Raw genomic sequence first — 23,689 nt, forward strand, 5'->3', positions numbered from 1 at the left:
AAGACAGGGAAGAAAACCTGGCTCAGTGAAGGACTGGAGAGCGGGTTGGGGGTAGATGTGGTGAGGGAAGGAGAGGTGGGCTGAGTGGGGGTCAAGGGGCACGGCCAATCACCGAGAGCCACAGGAGGGTCTCAACGGCTGAGGGACATGACCCTAGTTCTAGTTTGAGAAGATTCCCAGGGCTGTTGGGAGAGAAAGGGTTGGGAGGAACAGGAAGACGCAGGGAGACGGCTATGAAGGCTGTTCTGGCGGTCCAGGCCAGACCAGGTGCTCGTAGCAGAGGGAAGAGCAGGCAGAGCGGCAGCAGTGCAGGGGGTACGAGGAGATGGCCGAGGGAGAAAGAAGGCATGGACACCTGGTCCCCGGCCCCCGCCGTCGCTTATCCTCACGGTTGAGGGGGGGAGGTTCCTGCCCACCCATCTCCTCCAGGGCCACCAGTGCTCTTTACTCTGCTCCACCCCCTACAGGTCCGGGAGGCCCACACCCAGAGGAGGGTGCCAGCCCCAGAGCCCCAAGCTTGGGTCCCGGCTTTGACGGCACCCCACTAGGTGGCTCCGGACAGCTGTCACACCCCTTAGGCCTGCACGTTCTCTTCTAAGAAATGGGAAAGGGGACTGCGGGCTGAGTGCCTCTCGGGATGAACCCCACTGCTAACAGAGGGGAGGGGGAGTGCAAGCCACATTCACCGTGGGCTCTTGCACATGCCAGGGGGCCGCTGGAGGCACCGGGAAGGGGGCTGGCAGAGGCTCTCAGGGACAGAGGTGGGTGCTGTGGCTGGTTCAAGTCCGTGTTTCACCCTCTTACCAAGTGTGAGGCTTTGGGTAAATTTCTTAAACCTTTCTGGGCCTCAATTTTCTCATCTGTGGGATGGGGACATGGGACTACGAAGACTGTACAAGGTATGTGTGCCGGATGTGCAGGTGTGCCAGCTGAGACATAAATGACGTTGCAGGGGCTGGCGCTGGGCTCCAGGGAGCATGAGACCCCGAAGCCCGAAGCTCCCAAAGCCAGCGTGGCATTCCCGCCCCAGCAGGGAAAGACAATGTCTCCGCGTCCTGACCTTTGGCCTTGGCAGCCCCCAAACTGCTTGCCATGGGAACAGAAATAGCCCTTGTATTCCCGGGCTCTGACTCTCCCATTTCGCAGAGGAGGAAACTGAGGCCTGAAGAGAGGCGGTGCCCAGCCCCGCCCCAGGGGCACGCAGCAAGTCAGCGGCTGGGGCAGAAGCAGAATCGGCCTCCTGCCTCCCCACCACCCACAGCTCAGGCCTTTCCCAAAGGCGAGCTGGCCCGCAGACCCGCTGACAAAGAGAAAATAATTATTTTGGCAGCTGAGATAGGAGCCAGAGCCGGAAAGTCCTTGCTCACACAGTGAGCAACGTCCAGGCCCCAAGGAACATTGTCCGCCCATCCTGCCGCCTCGGGGTGCTCTGGCTCATGGTGCCTCCACGCAAGGGCCCCACGACCTTCAGCTCCCCGCAAGCTCTTTGCTGGGCCTGTGCAGAGGGCCGGACAGACCAGAGAGGGGAAGAGATGTGTCTGAGGTCACACAGCAAGCGCACAGATAGGCTGCGTGACATAAACTCGGCCTCTTCCCTGGGAGCCTTGGAAAGAGATGGAACTGGGAGGCCTGCCTTTACCGAGCCCATACTGGGGTCATGCCTGGGATATTCTTTTAACCCTCAGTAAAATGTCATGAGGCACAAATGAAACAGGCACCTCCGATTCACACACGACACCCAGAGGGATTCTAGAACTTCCCTGAGGTCACACGGATAATCAGGAGCTGAGCAGTAATAAGAACAGAGGCACAGTGTGCCCAGGCGGGCCCCTCTCGTGCTCTGCCTGCCCCCCAAGGACCAGCTCAGAGGCAGACAGTGCCGGACCCCCTCCCCCCCAGGGCTCAGAGGAGCTGTGGCCATGGAAGCCGTGTCATCCAGCCCCCCTCGGCCCCCCGGGTGCCCTGAGGTGAGGTTCACAGCCTGTGTGGGTTTGGCACCCTGGAGACCAGGGGGAAAAGGAGGGAGACGGGCCAGGTGTCGCTGTGCCCTGCTCCCGGCCTGACCTCGAGCATAAACACCACCGATCCACCGCCGCAGGGAAGGGTTCTCTGCTCATAGGGTACTAGGTGCCTGGAGCGGGGTGGGGCATGGGCTGAATCTCAAGGGGGTGGGTGCCCATTGCCCAGAAGGCCCTGTGGCGTCCTCAGCTCAGGACCCTCACTCCAGGGGTGGGGAGTGGGGAGACGGCCTGGCCGAGGCAGCCTCTGACCACAAAGGCCGAAAGAAAGGGCAGAAAGAGGGGCGTGGACTGAAGATCCACCCATGCTTTCATTCCCCCTGTGCGTCTGCAGCTCCCAGGGGCAGAGCAGGGCACGGAGGGCCAGGGCAAGGACGGGTGACCGTTTTGCAGAGCAAGAAACTGAGCTCTGAGGGAAGACAGCGTAGCCAGCGGTATCACAGCCGGAGGGTGGCAAGGCTGGGCCCGGGACATGGCAAAGGTCACTGTGGTGTGGGGAGTGTCCCGGGACCCAGATATCTTCTCCCAAACATGCCCACCCTCTCCTGCAGGGGTGCCCTGGGAGGACCTGGGCCCCGGAGGGGGGTGGGCAGGGGAGGTATGGGGCTAGCACTAGCGGCCCGGGGCAGAGGCTGGCCCAGAGTAGATGCGGGGCCAACCGGGGGCTGATGGAGGACCAAGGTGCCTGTGTGACAGGGCACCAGGATGTGCCTGTGGCTCTCAGCCTGTGGCTAAGCGGCTGGCTGTCCTCTCTAGCTGCCGACGGTTCGGAACCCACATTCCGGGCTGGAGCCCTGGGCCCTCGGTGGTGAGGTCGAGGACAAGGGTGGGTGGAGCTGGACTGGAGTCCTTGCTTTGCCCTTTAATGCTGGGTGACCTTGAGCAAGTCACTCGGCATCTCTGAGCCCTCATCTCCTTTCTAAACACAGACTAGTGATCCCTGTAGCTATTCACCCACCAGCGGGGCTTCAAGCTGACCTCGCAGAGCCCGGCGGCGGCCGGAGCATTCACTCAGCCACAGGCCACTGGGGGAGGGGCTCAGACTGCCCAGTGTGGTCTGAAGGCAGGTAGCTGATGGATGGCATCCATGAGCCGGCGTTCAGGCCTCCTGTCACGTGCTGCTCATCACACACATGTGCTCCTCGGGCCCTGGTGGCTGTGAGGGCTTACCACGAAATGGGTGTGTCGGCACCGGTGCCACATAAGGGAACAGGTCAGGGAATGGTGGCTGTTAAACGTCTGAAGGAAGGGGAAATTACTCAAGGTCCTAAGTGGCCAAAGTTGGGACCAAAACATGGTCACATGGGACCCACCCAAACTGGGTCTAACCTCCTGCTCCACTGGCTGAACCGACCTAAACCGGCTCCCATGGCACTGATCTTCCTCACCTGGGCCGTTTTTATCCCCATTATACAGATGGGACAAACAGTTCTGGGCCAGGAGCCCAGTCTCTGGCCCTGCACAGGGTGGGTGGCCTCAGACCCAGTTCCCAGGCTCACTGGAGAGACATGGGTTCCCACACCTCTGAGATCCACCCGGGAAAGTGTCCCCTGACACGACCCTGGGAAGAGGTCCCTGATCCTACCCTGGTGGCCAGTACCGGCTCCAGGAGCAAGGCAAATATTTACCGCGATGGTTATCCAAACCAGGCCGGCCGCCCCGCCTCCGACATTCCTAGAATACATGTTCTTTGACCTCATCAGGCTTGGGGGGGGAGGGGGGAGTTGGGGGAGAGGAATCCAGACCATGGGGGAGAGCCAGACGGAGAGGGTCCTGGGCCTAGGTAGAAGTCGAGGCCAGAAGCCAGGAGGAAAGAAGGCAGCTTTGAACTGTGCCTCCGACTAAACACTCGGTCGGAGAGGCCCAAGGCTGACCTTGTAGGGAAGGACCGGGGCCAGGGCATGACCAACCCACAGGCCCCCGGGGAAGGGAGCTGGACCACCCCAGTAGGTGTGGGGAGGCAGGGGGCGACATCCATGTGCCCTCAGAGCCGCACTTCATGGCTCCATCACCAGGCTTCCCTCCGCTCCTCACCCCTGCTGCCAGTCACCACCCCCAAACACACACGTGCGTGCCTGCTGTGCCTGCAGAGAAACTCAGCCCGCCAGAAACACGCGGAAAATTCTTATATCTTCTAGGGCCCTTCCTCAGCAGCCCCAGAAGCCCTCCCTGCCTCACTGCAGTCACCCTTCGCATAGTCCTGTCCCCAGGGAACGTAAAGCCTAAGAGGGACCCAGCAGACACCAGAGCGGTATAACAGGCATGTCCTCACCCCAACCATACTTTCAACAGCTCTGCCCATCGAAACTCCTTCCTCTGATGCCCAACGACCACCTCCACCATGCTGCCCTCCCTGAGAGTCCCCCAGATGACCTTTCCCATCCCTGAACTTCCAGACATTTTAATGCTGTTTCTTTCCTTCTTCTTGCACAATTAGAATCGGGTGCCTGATCATCTCTTTGGCTGTGAGATCCTTATCCACTCCCTCTAGATACAGCAGGGGTGAGCCCAGAGGCTCAGGTGGCCCAGTGCCCAGGGCGGGACTGACATCCGGAGTCTTTTCTCTAAAGAGCAGGAGCTGCAGCTGGCCTCAGGGAACAGATAAGAAAGCAGACCTAGTAAGTGGTTGTCTAGGGGGGGAAATCCTGGGCAGGAAGGGCTGTCCGAGAATCGTGAACGAACCTTGGTTCAATAATCCTGTCTGTCTTCACTTCCTCTGAGGGTATTTGGAGCTGTTCTGACAGCCTGCCCACGCCCAGGCCCAGGGAAGCCCAGCCCATGCCCCTGGGCTTCACGCCTCCCTCTCTCCAGTATGGAATCTTGGCAAGCAGGGGGGGAGGGGGAAGGGCAGACCAGTGTCATGGGCTGACCTGCTGGGACTCAGGAATGAAGTGCAGGCCTGGCAAGTCTGCTACGGGGCCCTGATGGATGCCTCCAGGTGGGGACAGCCCCAATGACAGGAGATGCCCAGCGCAAAACCCGGGGCCACGCCCTGGCACCGTGCGGGACCCAGAGAGCCGGGGTTAGAGAAGGGTAAGGGCTCCCAGAATTGCCCTCTCCACCCTCATAACACCTGAGATTGGTTTCTCCTTTTTGAAAATGGAGAAATGACTTTTGGGGGTTGCTCCTTCATTCCATCCATCCATCCATCCATCCGTCCATCCATCCATCCATCCATTCATTTCCTTCTTTCAGCAACTACTGACAGTATCTACCATCTGCTGGAGGAGGAAGAGATGGAGCAGGACTGGGGTGGGGGAGGGAAGGCAAGGTCAAAGGCCAACGAGTACCAGCCTGCATGCTTCCCAAGGGTGTCTGCACACTGTCTAACACGAGGTGGGCAAAAACACAGAAAGATGGAGAATTCTAGAACAGAAGCGCTGGCAGGTGTGGCCACCTTGGCGTGGCAGCAGAACAGGGGGTCTGGGCCACCATCCTTTTGGGCGGAGTCTCTCAGGCAGGAGGGGCAAAGGCCCAGAGGCAGGGGGAAAGCTCTGGGCTGAAGAGAGAATTATAGGTGGCATCCATGAGCAGGGGAAAAGCTGCATATCAAGGGGTGGGGGCAAGAGCATCCCTGGCCACAGGCAGACATAGGCTTGGGGGTCCCTCCAAAGCCTCCCTCAGGGCCCAATCCTAATTTTCTGTTTTCAAAGCTGAGCTGGGATGGCACCTCCTCCAGGAAGCCCTCACTGTTAGTGCATATCGTCCAGACCCCCAGGAACAACATTCACTGATCCTGCCCCTCAGGGAAGTCAGGCTCCCAGCACTCATATGCACACCTTGCTCCCGCCAAGCCACCCACCCCCTCGGTGTTGGGTTTGTGCAAAGGGGCCAACAGAGGGGTCTGGCTCTGGCTTGTGGCCCACTCACGCTGGCGGAAGGGGGAAGGGTCTCCCGTCTCTCCAAGGCATAAGATAAACAATTCTCCTCTAACCAAGGGGCGAGGGCACAACACAGACTGATGGCATATGGCATGGCTCTGGGTCCTGACATACGAGATTCAGAGCCTCCGGCAGAGTTGGGGCTACTTACTGAGCTGGGAGGCTGGGCAAGAAACTTAGCCTCTCCGGGCTTTGGTTTCCTCATCTGTAAAATGGGGATAACAGGAATCCCTCTGGTCACAAAGCTGTCAGACCTTAACAAGACTATGCCCACGCTGCACTTGTGCGGGCAATGCTCCATAAATGGGGACTGTCATTGATCACCGCTGGCTCAGGTTTGCTGCCAAGTACAGACCTTGGGGGTCTTGCATGGGGAGAAGACATCGCATCTCTTATCGCAGAGAAGGAGAAAGACCCAGGACGCCGCAAAGATGGATGCTGGCTTCAGGCCCCTTCTAGGGCTGACTCAGGAGCAGGGCCAGTGGGTCTGTCCCCCAGAGATGGGCTTCACGAAGACCACCTACTCCCAATCCCTTCCTGCATAACAGCCAAAGGTGCTGAGCACCCTCCTGGTGTGAGCTCTGTACACGATGCTCTTTCTACACCTGCCCTCTCATCAGCCCCTTGAGGGTGGGCATAGCCTCTCCCTTGCCAGGATCTTACCCAGAGGGGCACCCGGTTGGTCTCGGCTAAGCCCGGGCGACTTGGCACTTGGCACTCCCAATGCTGATGACCTAAACTGAATTTTCTGCCAACGGGCTGCTCTTAGGGACTCCGTGTCCTGCCTCTGCCTGCTTGGGGTGGCCTGGCACCTGTCACCTGGACCTGCACTGCCCATCTGAGGGCTGTCTTGGAGCAATACCCCTGATCTCCACCCCCGGCACGTCCCCAATCTCAGTGCCTCTGCAGCATTAACAGGGCCTGACAGAGGCTCTCAGAAGAGTCCTTGGGAGTCCTCAGTTTAAGTCTGCCCCTTACCGAGGAGGGGGCGTAAGTCCAAAGAGGGACAGGGATGGGCCCAAGACCCAAGACGAGAACCCAGGTCAGTTCTGGTGCTGAAGGTGGACCAAGAGGCTGAGGACTCATGAGCAAGTCGCCTGTCCCCCAGGTCCCCGTGTCCTTATCTGGGCGCTCGCAGGCTGGAGGACTGAGCTGACACTGCATCCACGATCAGTATAGGGCCGGGCCACTCCACCAGCAGCCTGGACGCCAAGCCCTGTGCGCCCTCCATTGAGCAGGTGGGCGGAAAGACCGAGAGGCTGCGGGCACGGGGGCCTCCAACGGCACAGGCACCCCGCCTCGCACGGGGCGTCCTGGGGACCCCTCTCCTGGGCCTAGGCTAGCCCCCAGCGGCCACGCTCCCCAAACAAAACAGGCATCCCTCTGGGATTCTGGCCACATGGGGGCCAGGCCAGTTTGAGGTGGTGGCCGAGGCCCAGACTGACAAGGGAAAGCACCGTTCTTGCCAGCAGGAGGTAGCGGGTCCAAGCATGGGCACCAATGTCACCAGGCCCCGACAGTTCTGCCGTCGGCAGGCCACGCGGCCTTAGCCAAGTCCCCGTACCTGCCCCTGCCTCAGTTTACTCAATGGTAAAATGGGGAGGGAGAAGCTTTAACTGGGGTGAATGTGTGGCTCAACTCCTTGGAGGAGCAGGCCACGGGAGCGCTTGCTGTTTGTAGGAATGCCAGTCCCCCGTGTCAAGGGCAGCCCGGTGGTGGTCTGGTCCGCAGGGTTGCTGCTGGGAAGGCTGGGGGGGAAAGGGAGTGTAGGGGGTATTAATCGTCATGCTGTACTCCACTGCGCATCCCAAGAGGCTCACCAATGCAGCTGCCTTCGAGGAGCCGGACTCTCTCCACCAGCCCTGCTTACACAGAGGTGGGTTCTGGTCTGCCCTTTGCCCTTTTACCGTCCTTGACCTGGGCCAGTGCCTCGCCATCCCATGACGTCGATGTCTGCGTGACCCCCAGCGCTGCTGGTTAAAGCTCTCAGAGATGCGGGGATGTGGCCAGGCCATGCAACAGGCTGTGAGCAGGCTCCCTGTCCCAGCCCCTACACCACCAGCCCCAGATGGCCCTGCCTTCCTGGGCAGCCCCAGAGCCTCGCCCTGTCAGAGCTGCCGCACAGCCAGGGCAGGTCCCGGGGTCCCTGCCCAGAGGTACAAGGATGTCTGTAGCTGATTCCCAGCTGGGGAGTCAGGACTGGCCTACGATGGCCTCCTTCTCCCCGGAGTCTGGGGTCCCCCTGCATTCTTTCAGAAAGGGGGGATCCTTCGGCCCAGCAACTTCAAGGGATTTGGGGGGAGCCACCTCTCACGTGCCCATCAATCCTTGGGACTCCCAGGACCTGACCTTGGGGACTGGATCCCTGAACAGGCTAAGAAGAGAGGCTGAGGCCACCCCCGGATGGGTGTCTTCCTCCTGAGGCCCACAGAGCCTCTGGAATGTCTGCTGGATGGATGAATGGGAGGCACCGTGTGAAAACAGCTTCCGGTCGGAGAACGCAGCACCTGCCACCCCCGGGCTGGGCCTGGCTCCAACGGGCGCATGCCCTGGTTGGCTCCTGTAGTCCCCACAATGGTCCCCCAAAGTGGGACTGGCACCCCCATTTCACAGATGAGGAGACTGAAGCTCGGAGACACAAAGTCACCTGCCCATGGTGTTAGAAAGCGGCAGAGCTAGATTCAGGGTGGGCCTGAGCTCCAGAACCCCGGGCAGCCTGTCAGAGGCCATCAGAGCCCAGGGGCCCACCCGGGCTCTGCCTCAGGAATCTGACTTAACTGCTTCGGGGCATGTTACTTTTCTTTCTCTCTCTCTTTTTTTTAATTAAAAAAAATTTTTTTAAATGTGTATTTATTTTGACAGAGAGAGAGCACGCTAATGCAGGAGACGGGCAGAGAGAGAGAGAGAGAGAGAGAGAGAGAGAGAGAGAAGCCCAAGCAGGCTCCACGCTATCACCACAGAGCCTGACACAGGGCTTGAACTCATGAACCATGAGATCATGACCTGAGCCGATATCAAGAGTCGGGTGCTTAACCGACTGAGCCACCCAGGCGCCCCTGGGGTATGTTACTTTTCAAAGCTGCCCTCGATCTCACATGCAGCAGGAGTTGAGAACCCCTGGCCAGCCCCACCCTCATCCTTCAATCAGAGATCACCCTGAGTGTTGAGGGAGCCTGACTTGGCTCTGGGCTCTTGGAAATGGAGCCCTGTCAGCCCAGCAGAGCCAGCAGCCCACAGGCACAGATGCGACTGGGAGAGAGGTGGCAGACAGGCACACGGAGGCCAGATCAGCACGCAGCCAGATGACACACAGGCCCAGCAATTCCTGACTCATGGCCACCCATCCCGTGACTCCACCCACCGCCAGTATCCCCACCCTGGCTCACACCCCACAGCCCACTGCGGCCTTGAATCCCTACCAGAAAGCCACAGAGGGAGGAAGGAGCAGCGGGGCCCCACCCAGGGCTGGGTGGGAAGCCCAGACCAGTCCAAGGAGGGGCGGAGGACCCGGACTGTGGGACACGCGGAGGAAGAGGCATTGGTGCTGACCCTTGCCCCTCCCTGCAGTGCCCTGCACGCTTCCAGCCTGTGATGGCAGTGCCTTGTGGACCATGGACCCAGTCTATAGGAGGAAAACTTGAGCCCTGCTAAGCCACCCACGTGGGCCAACCTCTTAGCCACAGGACTCCTTTTGAATCAGAGCCCTAGACACCTGGATGAACATAGCAGACTTTCCTGCTGCCAGTTCTCCCCAATGACGTGCCGTGCCTCCCTCTCAGAGCTTCCTGCGGCTCCCCACCGCCTACAAGGCTCAGCTCTAAATCTTCAGCTTTCTATTCAAGGCCTCAGCCTGACTCTGACCTGTAGCCTTTCCCTAAATATGCCTGGGTCTCCTACATCTGCGCCCTGCCCATGCTAATCCTGCTGCCAGGAATGTCCCTTGTGCCGGTGCCCTGATGCACCGGGGGAAGAAATTAACACCCACTGACAGGCTGTGGGGCTCAGGCACTGCCCATCTGGCAGGTGCAGATCCTGAGGCTCAGAGAGGCGATGTGCCCAAGGCCACTGTCAGCACCTCACAGGGAGGGGCTGCGCTGCATGGACCTACAGTCTTCCTCGTTACTGACAGGCTCTCAGCTGGCCCACAGGCTCTGGGTGGCCCTAACTCTGTTAGCCCATCAAGGTTAAGGCAACTTGGCTCTGCTCGCTTGGCGTCCTGCCCCTCCCTTTACCCTCCTTCGGGAGCGGTTGACACCCCAGGTTGTATCCCCTGCTGATACTGAGCTGGGTGTAGGCTGGGGGCGCCTGGCTTGGGGAAGGGGCCATGGATGAGAGGAGCAGCCCAGCGCAGCAGTCGAGGGCGCTGACTCTGGGGGCCAGCCGCCGGGTTCAAAGCCCAGCATAACCACCTTCCTTGACAGGTTGACTCCCCTCTCCGTGCCTCAGTTTTCTCCCCTGGAAATGGGGATGAGAGGAGCTGTGCCTTTGCAGAGATGGTGAGCGTGCTTTCCATCCACAGGGAATCGCCGCAGCCTGTCCCCGGGGGACTACGGAAGCGTTCAGAGCTGTGCTACCATGAGCTCATTTCTCCTTGTGCCTTAGGCTCAACATCACAACTAAAAGGAAACCGAAGGCCCTGGAGCCTCTCCCAGGAGGGAGGAGGAAGCCAGGAGACTGGGTGCTGCCCCCTCTCCCGCTAACCAGATCAGGCCGGCCGGCCTGAGCACCGCAGACTAGTGCAGAGGCCCCAGCATGCGCTGCACGCGGCTCCTGGGAGGAGAGAGAAGGGCAGGTTCCTTCCCGGCCGCAGGTACCCAGCTCTGCCCCTGTGTTGAGGCCCCAGATGTGGGGCAACCCGGAGAGGGGCCACGCCAGCATCATCACGCTCACCCACCAAGGGCCACCAGCTGCCACCCATATCCCTCTCCCTGCTTGGGGCTCATCACAGACAAGAGCCCTGGACAGACTGGAGACAGGGGTCTGGGGTGCACGAAGGGGGTTTCAGGGCAGGAGATCCCAAACCAGGCTGTCCTTACAAGGTAGCAATTCATCCCACCCGCAAATCCTTTATCTCCTGAGATAAAGCCAGGCAGAGCTCATTCTTCTCCCTTTTCTTTCTGCAGATGAGGCCCGAGTGGTCAAGTGACTTGCCCAAGGGCATGGGCAAGCTGGCGGTGCATCCTTGACCCCAAACCCTGGTCTCTGGACTCTCGGGCCCGGCCCTACTGTAAGGCTTCTCTTCCCAGTCCCCTAAAGGTGACTGACTGTCTGGGAGAAGATAAGTCATCGGCATGTGTGGGGTGAGGCATGGGCGTGGGCCCACAGCTTCCACCCGCGGGAGGCTCTGGGAGGGGGTCAGGGCAGGTCACAGGCAGGGCGGCCTGAGAGCCTGAGGTCCGGCTTCCTTTCTCAAGAGGGTATGATTCCTGGCAGCAGCCTCCACGGGAAACAGCAGAAGCACCACCCGAGGGAAACATGGGGCGGGACAGAGGGGGTGCCGGGCAGGGTTTCCTGTCGGGTGGGTGACCTGTGTGACCGTGGCCCCGGGGCCGGGCCGGGGTAGGGCTCTGCCTCATCCCTGGCTCAGGCCCAGACCACCCTGAGTCCCATCCTCCAGGCCTTCCCTTGACTTCCTGTCCCACTGGCCCCACCCAGGCAAGGACAGGGGCGGGGCCCCGTAGAGACCTCCTCAGAAGCCTCAAGTTTTTGGGGGCCAGAGTGGGCGGGCTGCCCCGGCCTGTTTGGTGGCCTTTGGCCTCTGACCCCTAGGCCTCAGGCTACTTGTTTTCTAGCAAAAGGACTTAACAAAAGGCAGTGGCTTTTCTTCCCAGCAGCTCACAGCTCCGGGCACAGCTGAAGGAGGAGCTGCGGGGTTCAGCCCCACCCGGGGGACCAGAATCGGGGTCTTCCCCCACCCTGGACAGAGGGGCAGTGTCACTTCTGAGGAGCCATGAGGAAGGGACGAGGACAAGGGAAGAAGCCAAAGGATGGATGGGAGGCCTCGAGGCCGGGCTTCCTGGTGGCCAAAGAGGAGGAACCGGATAGCTCACTCTGCAGGTGCGACACCCTCGCTGGGCAGCGCAGCCCCCACGCCGAAACGGCCTGTGGTCAAACCTCAGCACAGCCCCTGGAGTGAGACCCCTTCCTCCCACTCCCCCTCTGCACGCCCGAATCCTTACAAGTGTCAGGAGTCAGGGTGGGACGAGGCTTGACCCAGGGGCTGTGGGGTCAGCCACGGCCTCCGGGACAATCTGCCCCATTCCCTGCGTCTCAGGAGCTGGAGACTCACCTGTCTACAGGTGGGGATGTGGTGGGGGTGTAGAGGCCAGCGGCCTGGCCCAGGGAGGGGGAAGAGGTTTGGACGAAAACCTTCAGCCCCCAACCCTGATCCTCCTGGTGTCCTGGAGCACAGGCTTCAGGGATCCCCAGAAGCCCAGGTCTCTCTTGAGGATGCTGGGTAAACAGGTGCCAGAATGTCCAGCCAACCGCAGACCCACCGCCCCTCACGGCTCAGCACAGATAGGAGGTGGTCTGGGCCCACCTGGGGCTGGTCTTACCTGAGGTCACCCCAGGGACAGGGGGCAGAGCTGGGAGCCAGGTCTCTCGAGTGCCCTGTGAGCAGCCTAAGACCCTCCCTGGGGGGCGTGCGGGGGTGGGTCTGATCCCTGTGGCGGGGGCTGACTTTGCCCATGGCCTGGCGGCCCAGAGCAGGGCACTAATGACTTATCCATAGGATTCCAATCAAATTGGCCCTGGTGGGGCTGTCTGTGGGCCCAACTCCATGCTCTGCCTGGAGGGAGTGAGGCTCAGAAAGTACTCTGTCAGGGGCGCCCGTGGGCCGAAGGTAAGCAGGGTCGGGAAGACAGAAAGAAGCCAGACTCCAGCCCGGTGGGTAGCAAGGGCAAAATTACCAGGGAGAGTTACTAAGACAGCCATGGGCAATTTTAGGTTTCCTGACCTTGGGAGCACGCATGCTAAGGCCGGGGACACACAGCCCTAAGTGGCATCCTGGGACTCTTGCCTAGAACCTTTATAACCACCACTGCCCAGGAGTCACGTTCAGTTGTGGGTGGCAGGAGGGTGGCCCTGTGTCACCAGCTCAGCCACTGGCCATCCCACTTCTATCCCTTTTTTGAATAGGAGTTTCCCGGCTATGACAGAGGGGCCTTGAGCTCACGAGCCCCTCTTCTGGGTTGAACCCTCCCAAATCCTGTCACAACAGAAGCAAGGTCTGACAATGCTCTCCATGCCCCTCATCCCGGGCACCCGGTGGGCTCCATCAGCCCCTCTGGGGAAAGTATGGCTACGCGTGCCCAGAACCCAGGTCACCTGTGGGCCCAGCCGCACCGTGATGGGGACCAAGGGAGAGTGGCTGCCTCTCTCCTGGTCTTCAGCTTAGCCTGGACCATTGGTTCACCCTGGAGCGTTGCTTGATGCCAGCTTAGCAGTGAGCACCTACGGGGCCAGGGGTGTCTTTTACGGAGCACAGGCCTGGCACCGGACTTGGCTGCCAGGAAATGTTTGTCAAAAGAAGGAGAAAGAGAAGCAGAGAGGAAGGGGCAGAAACATGAACCTGAGGGGTTCTCAGATGCATGCCCCTCACAGGCCCCCTCAGCCCTCCTCCTCAAGGTCCCAGGGGACTGTGTCCTCTCTAGCTAAAACATGCCATGCCGGCTGGGTAAACCTGGAGGAAGGCCAAGGAAGGCCATGTTCAAGGGGATCCTGGGGCTGCCGTTTCTCCCAGGGCTCTCTGGTCCGGTGGCCTCAGAAAAGACTGCGAGGTACCGGCGTTCAGGGCCTCTGCCCTCTGCCTATGTCTGTTCTGACTCCGCCCTCTCTGGAGGAAGGGCACTCTCACCCCAGCTGCTCAGTCTGTGGGAGACTAGGTACCCCCTCTGAACCTTGCCTGTTGGGCCCTGCCCGGTGCTGGGGTCCCACCCTCCTGGAACGGTAGTGGCGTGGGACACGACTGCCTCGTGACAGGTGCATCAGGTCTTTGCAATAACTGGTGATCCCGCCCATCCAGCAGGAGGAAAATATGTCACAGGTGTCGGGGTTCCACAGAAGTTCCAGAAGGTCTGTGTTCTGACAACCCTACTCCTGGCCTGGCCCAGCTCAGGTCCTGGCCCATAGTAGGTGCTTAATACCTATCTGGTGAATTAACCAGTGGCCTGCTGGGTGCACGTGGGAGGGCCTGAGTCAGGCTCTCTTGCTGAGGGGCCAGCACTCGGCAACACACCCCAGGGGACAGGACAGATGGTGGGTGCAAACACACATGCCCTCTTTGTAGCCTGGGGCTCTGCCCTTTTGAGCTGTTGCTGGTCAGAGGATGTTTCGGGGCTGGGAGGGTTTCCTGTGTCTGCGAGCCTAATGCTTTTTCTCGACAGAAAGAAAAAGGAGAGGTCAGAGGAGGGCAGGAGATGAGAAGCAGGGCCATTCCCCAGGCCGGGCCTCCCCACACCAAACCCAGAGGCTGCCCTCTGTCCCCGGAGATCCTTATGTCTGCCATCCACGCTAGCGTGGCCCCCTCCCCGGGCTCCATGTCCCAGCCTCCTGGCCAGAGCCAGCCTGAACTGCTTACTTAGACAAACAGGGAAACGGCCACGTGACTGGCTAAGGTTTCCTGAACCAGAGATGGACACACACACACACGCACGCACACACAACCACTCGCGCTGGGTCAGGTGGTCATGTGGCCCAGCAGGGCAGGGACTGGTCAGCCCAGGCTCCCATGACTCTGAAGGACAAGTGACAGGGCCTGCCTTTCTTCACCCAGAAGAATGCCTTCTCCAAACACTTGCTTTCTGCTTCCTGGACACGCCGGGGACATGCTGGATGGGAAGAGAGCGGAGTGGGGGGAGGAAGGGGAGGGGGAGGCCGGCGAGGAGCATGCGCCCAGCCTGCTGGCCTCCGTTCGGTGTTTTCCTTCCGCCCTCCCCACCCAGAGGGCAGCTGCCTGCTGGGAAACCGTGGCCGCCCCGCCAGGGAGAATCCCAACGCCCAGCACTTGGATGTGGGGCAGGAGGGGAGCCGGGGCTCAGGGAGGAGTCAGGGACAGACCTGTCACGGCCTTGTCCTCGGAGCGGGGCCTCTGCAGCAGGACTGTGTGGCCCAGCCCTGGGGACATCCAGGGAGGAGAAAGGGGGCGAGACGGGGGTGTCTCGTCCAAGTTAGCGGGAGCAGCTCTGCCTCTGGTCTGTTCGGGAAAGGGCCATGGGCCAGGAGCTTGAGGGCTCTGCCAGCTCCCGGGGCAGGGGGGGTGGGGGGGAGGGTGTCTGTGCCTGGACGCCTCCCGGGAATGGCAGGCTTGTCCCTGCAGCCCCGAGATCGGCCCACCCAGGGAGACGGGGTTCGCATCTCTTGACAGGCAGGGCTGAGACAGGCTCCAGGATGCCACCGGCCCCTTGCCCTGGCCTCAGGCCTGGCCCCCAGCACTCCCTTGGCACAGAAGCCCACCACAGAGGCTACAAAGAGACCAGGGCTGTGGCTGGGAGTTCTCAAGAAGAAGCCGCTTTGGGTCAGGCCGCCTGGCTAAGTCCTGCCTCCTTCCTAAGTCTTCTTCCTTCTTCCTAAGTCCTTCACCGACTCCTCCCAGCGACCCCACTAGGTAGGTAATGGTGTCACCCCCATGGGACAGATGAGGGCTCAGCAACCTGAAGGACACACGGTTAGTAAGGAGCGGGCTAGGCTCTGCACCCAGAGAGCCCGCCTGGAGCATCTGTGTTCCCATCATAACCCAGGGTCCCCGGGGCCGGGCCCCCGTCCTCTACGAAGCCTTTGACAAGGTATCCGAGGGCCAGGCCTGGGTTCCCCGGGGAGGCACCCCCAGCCAACCCTGCCTTTCACCCCTGTCTGTCCCAGGCAGCTTCTGTGGGGTCCTGAGGGTGCAGGGATGACAGGGAAGACCGAGTGGGAAGGGGACAGCCTGGGGCAAAATGAGACCAGAGAGAGCAGGGGGGGGCAGGGGGAGGGTGGAGGGAGGCGGGAGAGACACAGAAACAGAGGAAGAGCAAAAGAGGAGTGGACAGAGAAGCAGAGTTGCAGGCCAGACAGACAGTGGTAAAGAGGGCAGGCAGGAGGGAGGCGGAGATGAGGGGGGGAAGGGGGAAGGGGGGGAAGACGGGACGGGAGGAGGAGGGGATGGAGAGGATGTGGGCAACAGCCCAGATGCAACGGGCACGGATGAAAATGGCAGGGATGAGAAGCAGAAAGACAGAAAGGGAGCCGGGGTCAGGGAGGGAGAGGGCGCTGGAACACGGAGAGACAGAGGAAGCACACCCGCCCACCGAACATTAAATACCTAACAGGAGATGACAAATCAAATGGGAATTACTGCGGTAAAAACATAATTAGAAACTTGATTGAAGTTAAACAGAATTTACATAACACTGCAAATTAACTTTACACGGAAACTATTCACTGGGAAGGCAATGAAAAGGCATTTCATTAGTAATCTATATTTAAACAATAGGCACAATGGAGCCTTCTGATGAGGAACTTGGTGCCTTCAACCAGAGCGAGTGCCAGCGGCTCTGGAGGACAGAAGGCTGCGGGCGCTCCAAGGGGAAGTGGGTCGGGTCCGGGGCCGCATCCCTGCACCTGCTAGCAGGGGCCGGGGCTGGGTGGACGCAGGGGGCCAGAGGAGATTCTGCTATACGTCCTGCCCTCGGCTTGCTGTGTGGCCCCGGACAAGTATCTTACCTTCTCTGGGCTTCCGTTTCCTCATCCGCAAAATGAGGAATTCGGAGAGGAGGCCTACAGGAAGGGGCCTGTGAGTCTGGGTGTTCTAGAAGGGCCCGGGAGATGATGGAGAGGGCAGAGGTTAAGAGTCTGGGCTTGGGATTCACATGGACTCGGTTCAGAGCTCTGCCTTGCTACTTATTAGCTGTGGCATCATGTAAGTGTCTTCCTCTCTGGTCCTGGTTTACCCATCTGTTCAATGGAGAGAAGTCCACTCCCGCCCGGACATCACCCAGGCAGTGGAAGGGTTTAGGGAGAGATTGGGTGGGGACAGGCTTAAAGAAAAATGAGTCTAAAGGCACAGGATTACTCCTACCATCCGCCCAGCACGCTAATTAGATTACCTGCAGCCTCCTGCCACAGAGCCAATGCATCATCACAGAGGCTTCCCACAGCCCCCCAACCCCGTCTCCCGTGCAGAGTCAGAGGGCCATCTCTCCGAGCAACTTGGGAGGGGGCCCCCAAGTCCCTGCCTGGTCCCATCCTATTCTCAGCAGGGAGATGTCTCCTAGGTCTCAGCCACCTCCCAGTCATACGAGGCTGTATGCCCAGGTGGATGGGCTGGACTGTGCACCAAGAGCCTCCCCCTCCCCCGCCACCCCGGGCCGGCTACATGCCCCCTCTCCCTCCTGTGACACTTCTCGGGCCCCAGTGAGCACCTGCCCTGCCCAGGCAGCGGCCCCTCTGCAGCCTTCCCTGAGAGCCAGGCGCATCCCCTCTGAGAGCTGAGTGCAAGGCACTACAGACTCACAAAGGTGGATGCCTCCCCCCCACCCAAACTCACGCACAATCGCCCACCAAAGGCAGAGAGCTCCTCTGCTCGAACTGGTGAGCGGGAGCAGAGCAGCTCTGACACACACTCATAGTCCAGGAAGTTTCTAGGGTTTCTTTTAAGATAAAGGATCCAGCAGTGCTTAGAGATTCAATAGGAAGCGGCTGGGTGCCCTCCCCCCTGCAGGCAGCTCAGAGCAGCTGCCTTCAGCCCTGTGTTTTCAGACAAGTGCTCCAGGCAAGGGGGAGGTCTCTGGAGCCCAAGAGCCTCACAGAGGAGGTGGGAGGTCAGGACAGGTAGAAGCTTCTTAAAAGGAAAGCGCAGAGTGTGCAGACATCAGGGCAAAGGACTCAGCTGAGACCAGAGAGTGCAGGCCCCGGTGACGGGGAGGGTCCCGGGATGTGGGCTCACCCTCAATCCAGGCACCGGTGGGCCCCTGGCCCCTGCGTGGTTTTTCCTTCCTCTCTTCCACTCCTCTCCAAATATGGCTCCTTTATTGAGGTGTCTGAGACTTTCCTATACTGTTCCCTCTGCCTGGAGCATCCGTTCCCTGCGGTGCCAGCAAAATTATCCTTGTCCATTAAGAGCCTGTTCTCTCGGTTCTTCCACATACCTGGCTGCACCCTCTCGGTCTCCCTTGCCGCCTCCACCCTATCCTCACTCCCTCCAAGGGCTGGATCCCCATGACTCAGACTCAGGACTCCGATCTGCTCCCTCTCCACTGGCTCCCGGGGTGACCTCATCAGCCTCATGGCTCACAACGTCTTCCGTGCACATCAGCTCCCACATTTCTATCTCCAGTCAGGACCGCTCTGCCTCCCAGACTCATATATCCAGCTGCCTACTCAAGCTTTCCACTCGGGTGTCTCAAAGGCAAGTTCACGTGTCTAAGACACAACTCCTCGGCTTCCTTCAGCCCTCCCCCACCATCATTCCTGGCTGAGTAAATGACCTCTCTGTTCTACCGGTGGCTCCTGTCCCGAACCTGAGAGCCTTCCTTGACTGTCCCTGCCTTCTCTCATGCAGCACCTCGAATCCACACGCAAGCCTGTCTGCAAGGTCTCTGAAGTACATTCGACTCCCATGGCCCCCCCACCCCTTCCCCTGCTATCCCTAGACACCACGCCGCCACCCTTTCCACGTGGGTCCCAGCCACCTCCCTGCTCTACTCCTGCCTGCCTGCATGAGTGGGTCCCCCAGGATCTCTCTGATTCCCAGCCCCTCATTCGCTGCAGCCATATGGCTTCCCTCCTGCTGCCTTGAACATGCCAAGCACCCATCTCACTCCCTCCTTCCATTTACGTCTCTGTTCAAACGCTTCCTTTGCCCGAGGGTGTCCACTTTACCCCACCCGGCAGGCTCTGTTCCTCTGCTCTGCCAACCTTCCTTCTTGGAGCCCAGCATCACCTGACATATTCTATATCACATTTTCGGTATTTCCTGCCCCTGCCTCTTCGTGAGAATGCAAGCGCCACGAGGAAAGGAAGTTTGGTTCATTTTATTCCCTGCTGTGTCTCCAGAACATCGAGTGGTTCCCTGCGCGGAGACTTTCTCAATGAACATCTGGGGCAGGAATCAGTGAACAGGGTCACTTTCTCCAGGAAGCCTTCCCTGAATGCCTGCCTGTAGAACCATCGCATGGCTCTCCTCTTCCCTTCCCTGTGTAATCAAGGATACCACACAAGCCTTGAGCACTGAACTTACGGAATTGGGCCTGACTCTGGGATCACGTGTGCACCATCTCAAGGCAGAGCTGGATCCAAACCCAGGCCTTAGCGCAGGCCTGCCTTGGTAGAAGGCGCAGTGAGTGTTTGATGTGCGAGCTAATGGCTAAATGGGTGGTTGGAAGGATGGGTGGAGGAGCGGAGGAGAAGATGGATGGGTGGATGAGTGAATGGTAAGGATGGGTGGTGGGAGCACGGATGGATGGAGGGGTGGGTCCCACGGTGTCACACAATAGAGACTGGCGGTGTCCTGGGCTCACGGGCCCGACTTCTATGGGGTGAATGGACCGGCCCAGAGCAGTGTAGTAGAAGTCAAAGTGCAGAACCTGATCAAGGCAGACAGGATGAAGGAGAGCCACTTTGGTGTGACCAGACTTTGCTGTGTGACCCCGGCAGGACCATTCAGCTATTCTGTGCCTTGGTCTTGCCATCTAAAAACACAGATGACCATTCCTGCCCAGAGCTGCCAGAGGAATCACTCCGAAGTTTCAAACACTGCCACAAAGTAGGCCACAGCCACATTTCCAACGACTCACATGTCTGGCTGGTTCTGCCTTAGAAAACTCTCTCTTCTCGAGCCCCGTCGGGCCCTGCGGACCTGTGGCCTTAATGCTCAATCCACAAGGCCTGGGACCCCTGGCCATGCCTATGGAGTTCAAAGTGAACCAGGCTGCTAAGACAGATTAACTCCAAATAGCCATCAGCCCTAACTAATTCATTCAAGCAATCCTCAAGAATTGGAAAACATGGTGACCCATTTCAGAGATGGACAAACTGAGGCCCAGAGCATTTTGTGCCGGGCGCACACAAGGAGTCACAAAGAAGCCCTGCAGCCTGAGTCGAGGGCTGGGAGAAAAGGCTGACAGCCCTCAGCTCGGGGACCAACCCCCCACCCAGACATCGCTACCTGGCTCCCTAACCGCGGTCCCTGGCTGGGCTTCCGGTGACTGCAGCAGGGCCCTGTTGTTACCTGTCTAGGTCTGGCAGCTGAGTGAAGGACAGCAGCTCTCTTCCTCATACCCCTCACAGCATTGGTCTGACACCCACAGGCTTCCGCTCCGTGTCCTGGGTACAGAGAGACGGGACACGTGCGAATAGCCAGGGACACAGTAGGAGTCCGCTCCCTCCCACTTCAGTCACCCATAACCAGGCTAATCTCAGTGGCCTCTCAGGCCACTTACGCACATCCCGGGATGCCTGATTTATCAGGGGCCCTGTCTCCCAGACCCTGTGGCGCTCCAGCGAGCAGGCCAACTGCTCCTGGCGGGAGTCTTTAAAACTAAAACACACATCTAGGGTTTGTTTCTTCTGGGGCTCAGGGGTATTGCGCTGTTGTCTTTTTCTTCCTGGTGAGAGAAGCAGAAAGCCCTGGCCTTCCTGTGCGGCCCCCAGGCAGGGTGATGGGGAGAAGCTGTTGGGGTATTTTTAGCCAGCTACAGGCTCCCCCACCCCCCCAGTGTCTCCTCTCTGCTGTGCCTGGCTCCGGGGAATTATCTCACACGGCCGGCCGGCAGCCACTTCTAAAGCCACTCTCTGACCCCTGCCTGAATTCCTTCCTCATTATGAACCGCTCACCAGATCTGTGACCAACGCTTCGAGCCATTTTCTGAGCACGTACCTCTTCAGAAACCCAACTCACTTCTTGCCCTTAGTGATTCTTGGTCCCGGCTGAGTCCTAGCTGTATGATGATTCAATGAATATATATTTGTTTGATTTAATATTTACCTTTACTTCAAGTCACTTTTTTTTTTTTAAGCTTCAAGAAATCTGGCCTCGGCCAAATTGATCATAGTCACGAAGTATGTAGCTGGATATGCTAATTCTATATTGCCAATGTGCCTTCATAAACACACAACCCAGGGAAGAAGAGCGGAGGTCTTTCGGCGACTATCTAATTCCAGGATCTGGTCACAGGTTAGCAGAATTATGTGGGCCAGGTTTTGGCAAACTCATTGTTGTTTATCAGCCCTCTCCTCATACAAGAGAAAGTCGTGGCCGGGGGTGGGGTGGGGCGGGGGAGGATGGCTGCCTAACAGGGCCCCAGAATCTGCTAGCGTATGATACCAAGGGAGGTACATGGGGGTCAAAGCCATGATGTGCTAGGAACTTAATACTGCCCTCTCTTCCCTCTCTTTCTGGGTAAGACCGTTTCTTTCCCCAAACGTGAACTCTGCTGTGGGAATCTAGGCAGGTGAGCACCAAGGTCTTGTGAGGAATTTGGTCCCGGGATGGGGTGTCCCCATGCAGGGCTGCAGGCCACGCCGAGGACCAGGGTCCCAGATGTCACCTTTTCCCAACATTTTCTGAGGCCTCTGGTTCATGCCTGCCCCTTCCATCAGGCTCCCTCAGGCCAGAGCGGGTCAGCAGGGGCTAGATGCATAATCCCCTCTCCAATCAGATTTGAAAGCACAGAATGTCCCCCTGAGTTCCTGTGGCTCCAAGGTGGCCTTTCTGGGCCTGAATGTCCCCAGGTGTGCCTCAGGCGGGGAGCCTGATGACCCCAGAGGCCTTGGCCTCCAGTTCTGGGACCCCACTGGGCCCCTCCGTCCTTTCCCACTCTGCCCCAAGTTGGAGACCCTGACTGGGCCCCCAGCCCTGTGCCCTGGTGCCTGCCCCTCCTGCTGAGAACAGGATGTGGGTGTCAGGAGGTGAAGGAGAGTGTGGGGTCGGGTGGGGAGTGGCCTCGGGACTGACTTCCTGAAGCCTGATCGGTTTACCACAGTCAGTTGGGCCCAGGACCGCACAGCTGTGAGTTATAAATGTCCCTGTCAGAGCCCAGGCCAGGAGGCCCTGCTGCCGGCGGAGGGGCGAGGGTCCACAGTGCCCACGTCCCCAGGGTCTCCCCAGGTGAGGGCCCATCCTTCCATAAGTGTCCAGCCCTCACGACCCCTGGGCTCTCTCGACGATTCTTGATGCCACGGGGTCTCCTACCGCCTCCCCCTGCCCTTCCAGCTGTGAATCTTGCGGTTCCAGCTGCCTCGAGAGCTCTCAGGGGGCAGGGACCAGGCTGGGCCCCCACCCGGCACGGAACCTGGGACTCGGCACACAGCCAGCCACCCTGGTGACAGCCTCAGGGGCAACTGTCCCAACTCAGCAACCTGCTTCCCACGACCCCAACCGCCCCTTGTGCCTGCCCACTGGGGCCCACACCGGGTAGGAGGGGGGAGGGGGGAGGGAGAGGACAGGGCTCCAGCCTGCAGTGCAGGCGCACTCAGGCACATCCGTTCTCCTTCAGGGGACCTTCCTTGAGGGTCCCATTCTCCCTGCCTGCTCTCCTTAGGGCTTCCTCAACCTGGGGGGTGGGGTGTGGATCGCAGTCTGGGGTGCTCAGGGGCGAGCCTACACGGTGAGAAGTTAGGAGCCTTCAGCCCTGAGGCCTGGGCCATCTTCCTGCTGGGGCCACAAGGTCGGCAGCATAGGGCTGGGCCTTGGAAATACAATAAAGGAAATGGGAAGAAGCGGTGGGGGCGGGTGGGGCGGGCGCGGGGGGGTTGGGGAGGGGCGCGTCCAGGCTTCCAGGGCCTGGAGCTTATACTAGTTTAGGGTTCTCTTCAGAAATGTATATAGAATTACAAATACATATTTATTTTTTCTTTAATTTTTAAAATACATTTATTGATTGTTGAGAGAGCACAAGCAGGGGAGGGTCAAAGACAGAGGGAGACACAGAATCCGAAGCAGGCTCCAGGCTCCGAGCTGCCAGCACAGAGCCAGACGCGGGGCCCTAGCCCGCGACCCGCGAGATCATGAACTGAGCCGAAGTCGGACGCTTAGCCTGCTGAGCCACCCAGGCGTCCCTACAAAAACATATTTAAAACAAGAAAAGAAGCAACGACAAATTCCTGGAGCCTAAGGAGTGCAGGCCCCTCTAAACCATCTATGGGAGAGGCACACAGAAATGTCCCTGACAGCAAGCAGCCTGCTGCCCTGCCCCATCTGGAACAATCCACAGCTGCCTGCAAAGCCCCACAGGCACCAGGGCGCTGCTGGGTGGGGCCTGGAGGCTGGCGCTTGATGCCTTCCCCGGTGAGTCTGCCTCTGATCAATAACAGTGATGCAACTGACAATGATAACAATACCTAATGTTAATGGGCCTTTATCTGATACCATTCGAAGTACTTTATGTGAATTAACCCATTTAATCTCACCACAACCTGCAAAGTATGCATTATACCTATTCTCACACACAAGGACGCAGCCACAGAGAGGTTAAGGAACCAGGCAGGGTCACACAGACAGGATGTGAGCCCCTATAGTCCGGCCTTGGTACAGTTATGAGCCCTCCCTGCTGCTGGCTGGTACTGCTCTGGATGGCCCAGGAGAGTTTTCTCTGACTCAGGGGCTCCGACGACAGCAGCAGCGGATGAGGCCAGACACTGAGTTAAGCCCCCCCGCAATTAAACAATTTCATTCATTCTGCACAAATCCTTACATACCAGCCCCATGATCTTGGTGGGAAACGGGTGCCCCTACTTCCTTAGGGCACGTGGCGGTCCTCTCTACGGGCAGAAGTGGGCCCATTTGACTTCGAGGGGCTAGGGAGGTGTCCTAGA

At 59.2% G+C, this 23,689-nt stretch overlaps 1 protein-coding gene and 1 long non-coding RNA gene across 8 annotated transcripts in view; one reads left to right on the plus strand and one right to left on the minus strand.

Moving 5' to 3' along the window:
• The window catches only part of ZMIZ1 (zinc finger MIZ-type containing 1), a 231,926-nt gene that overhangs the window by 145,316 nt on the left and 62,921 nt on the right, over window positions 1–23,689 (minus strand). The window contains exon 1 of one of the 6 annotated variants that reach the window (XM_039240531.1): window positions 20,106–20,865. The exons of the other annotated variants lie outside the window; for them this stretch is intronic. The gene's annotated coding sequence lies outside the window, so the exon portion shown is untranslated. Of the gene's footprint in view, window positions 1–20,105; window positions 20,866–23,689 lie in introns of those variants that run through there. 6 annotated transcript variants of the gene reach the window in all.
• Window positions 15,190–22,772, plus strand: LOC120237310. Of its 2 annotated transcripts, XR_005529918.1 has the most exons (4): window positions 15,190–15,506; window positions 18,932–19,214; window positions 20,893–21,050; window positions 22,089–22,772. It is a non-coding gene; the product is annotated as an uncharacterized LOC120237310 (long non-coding RNA). The 2 variants fall into 2 exon arrangements; XR_005529917.1 differs by lacking the exon at window positions 15,190–15,506 and having other exon boundaries at window positions 18,524–19,214.

This window comes from Hyaena hyaena, unplaced genomic scaffold (genome assembly GCF_003009895.1).
Source record: "Hyaena hyaena isolate Hyena2069 unplaced genomic scaffold, ASM300989v1 scaffold_176, whole genome shotgun sequence".
NCBI lineage: Eukaryota > Metazoa > Chordata > Mammalia > Carnivora > Hyaenidae > Hyaena > Hyaena hyaena.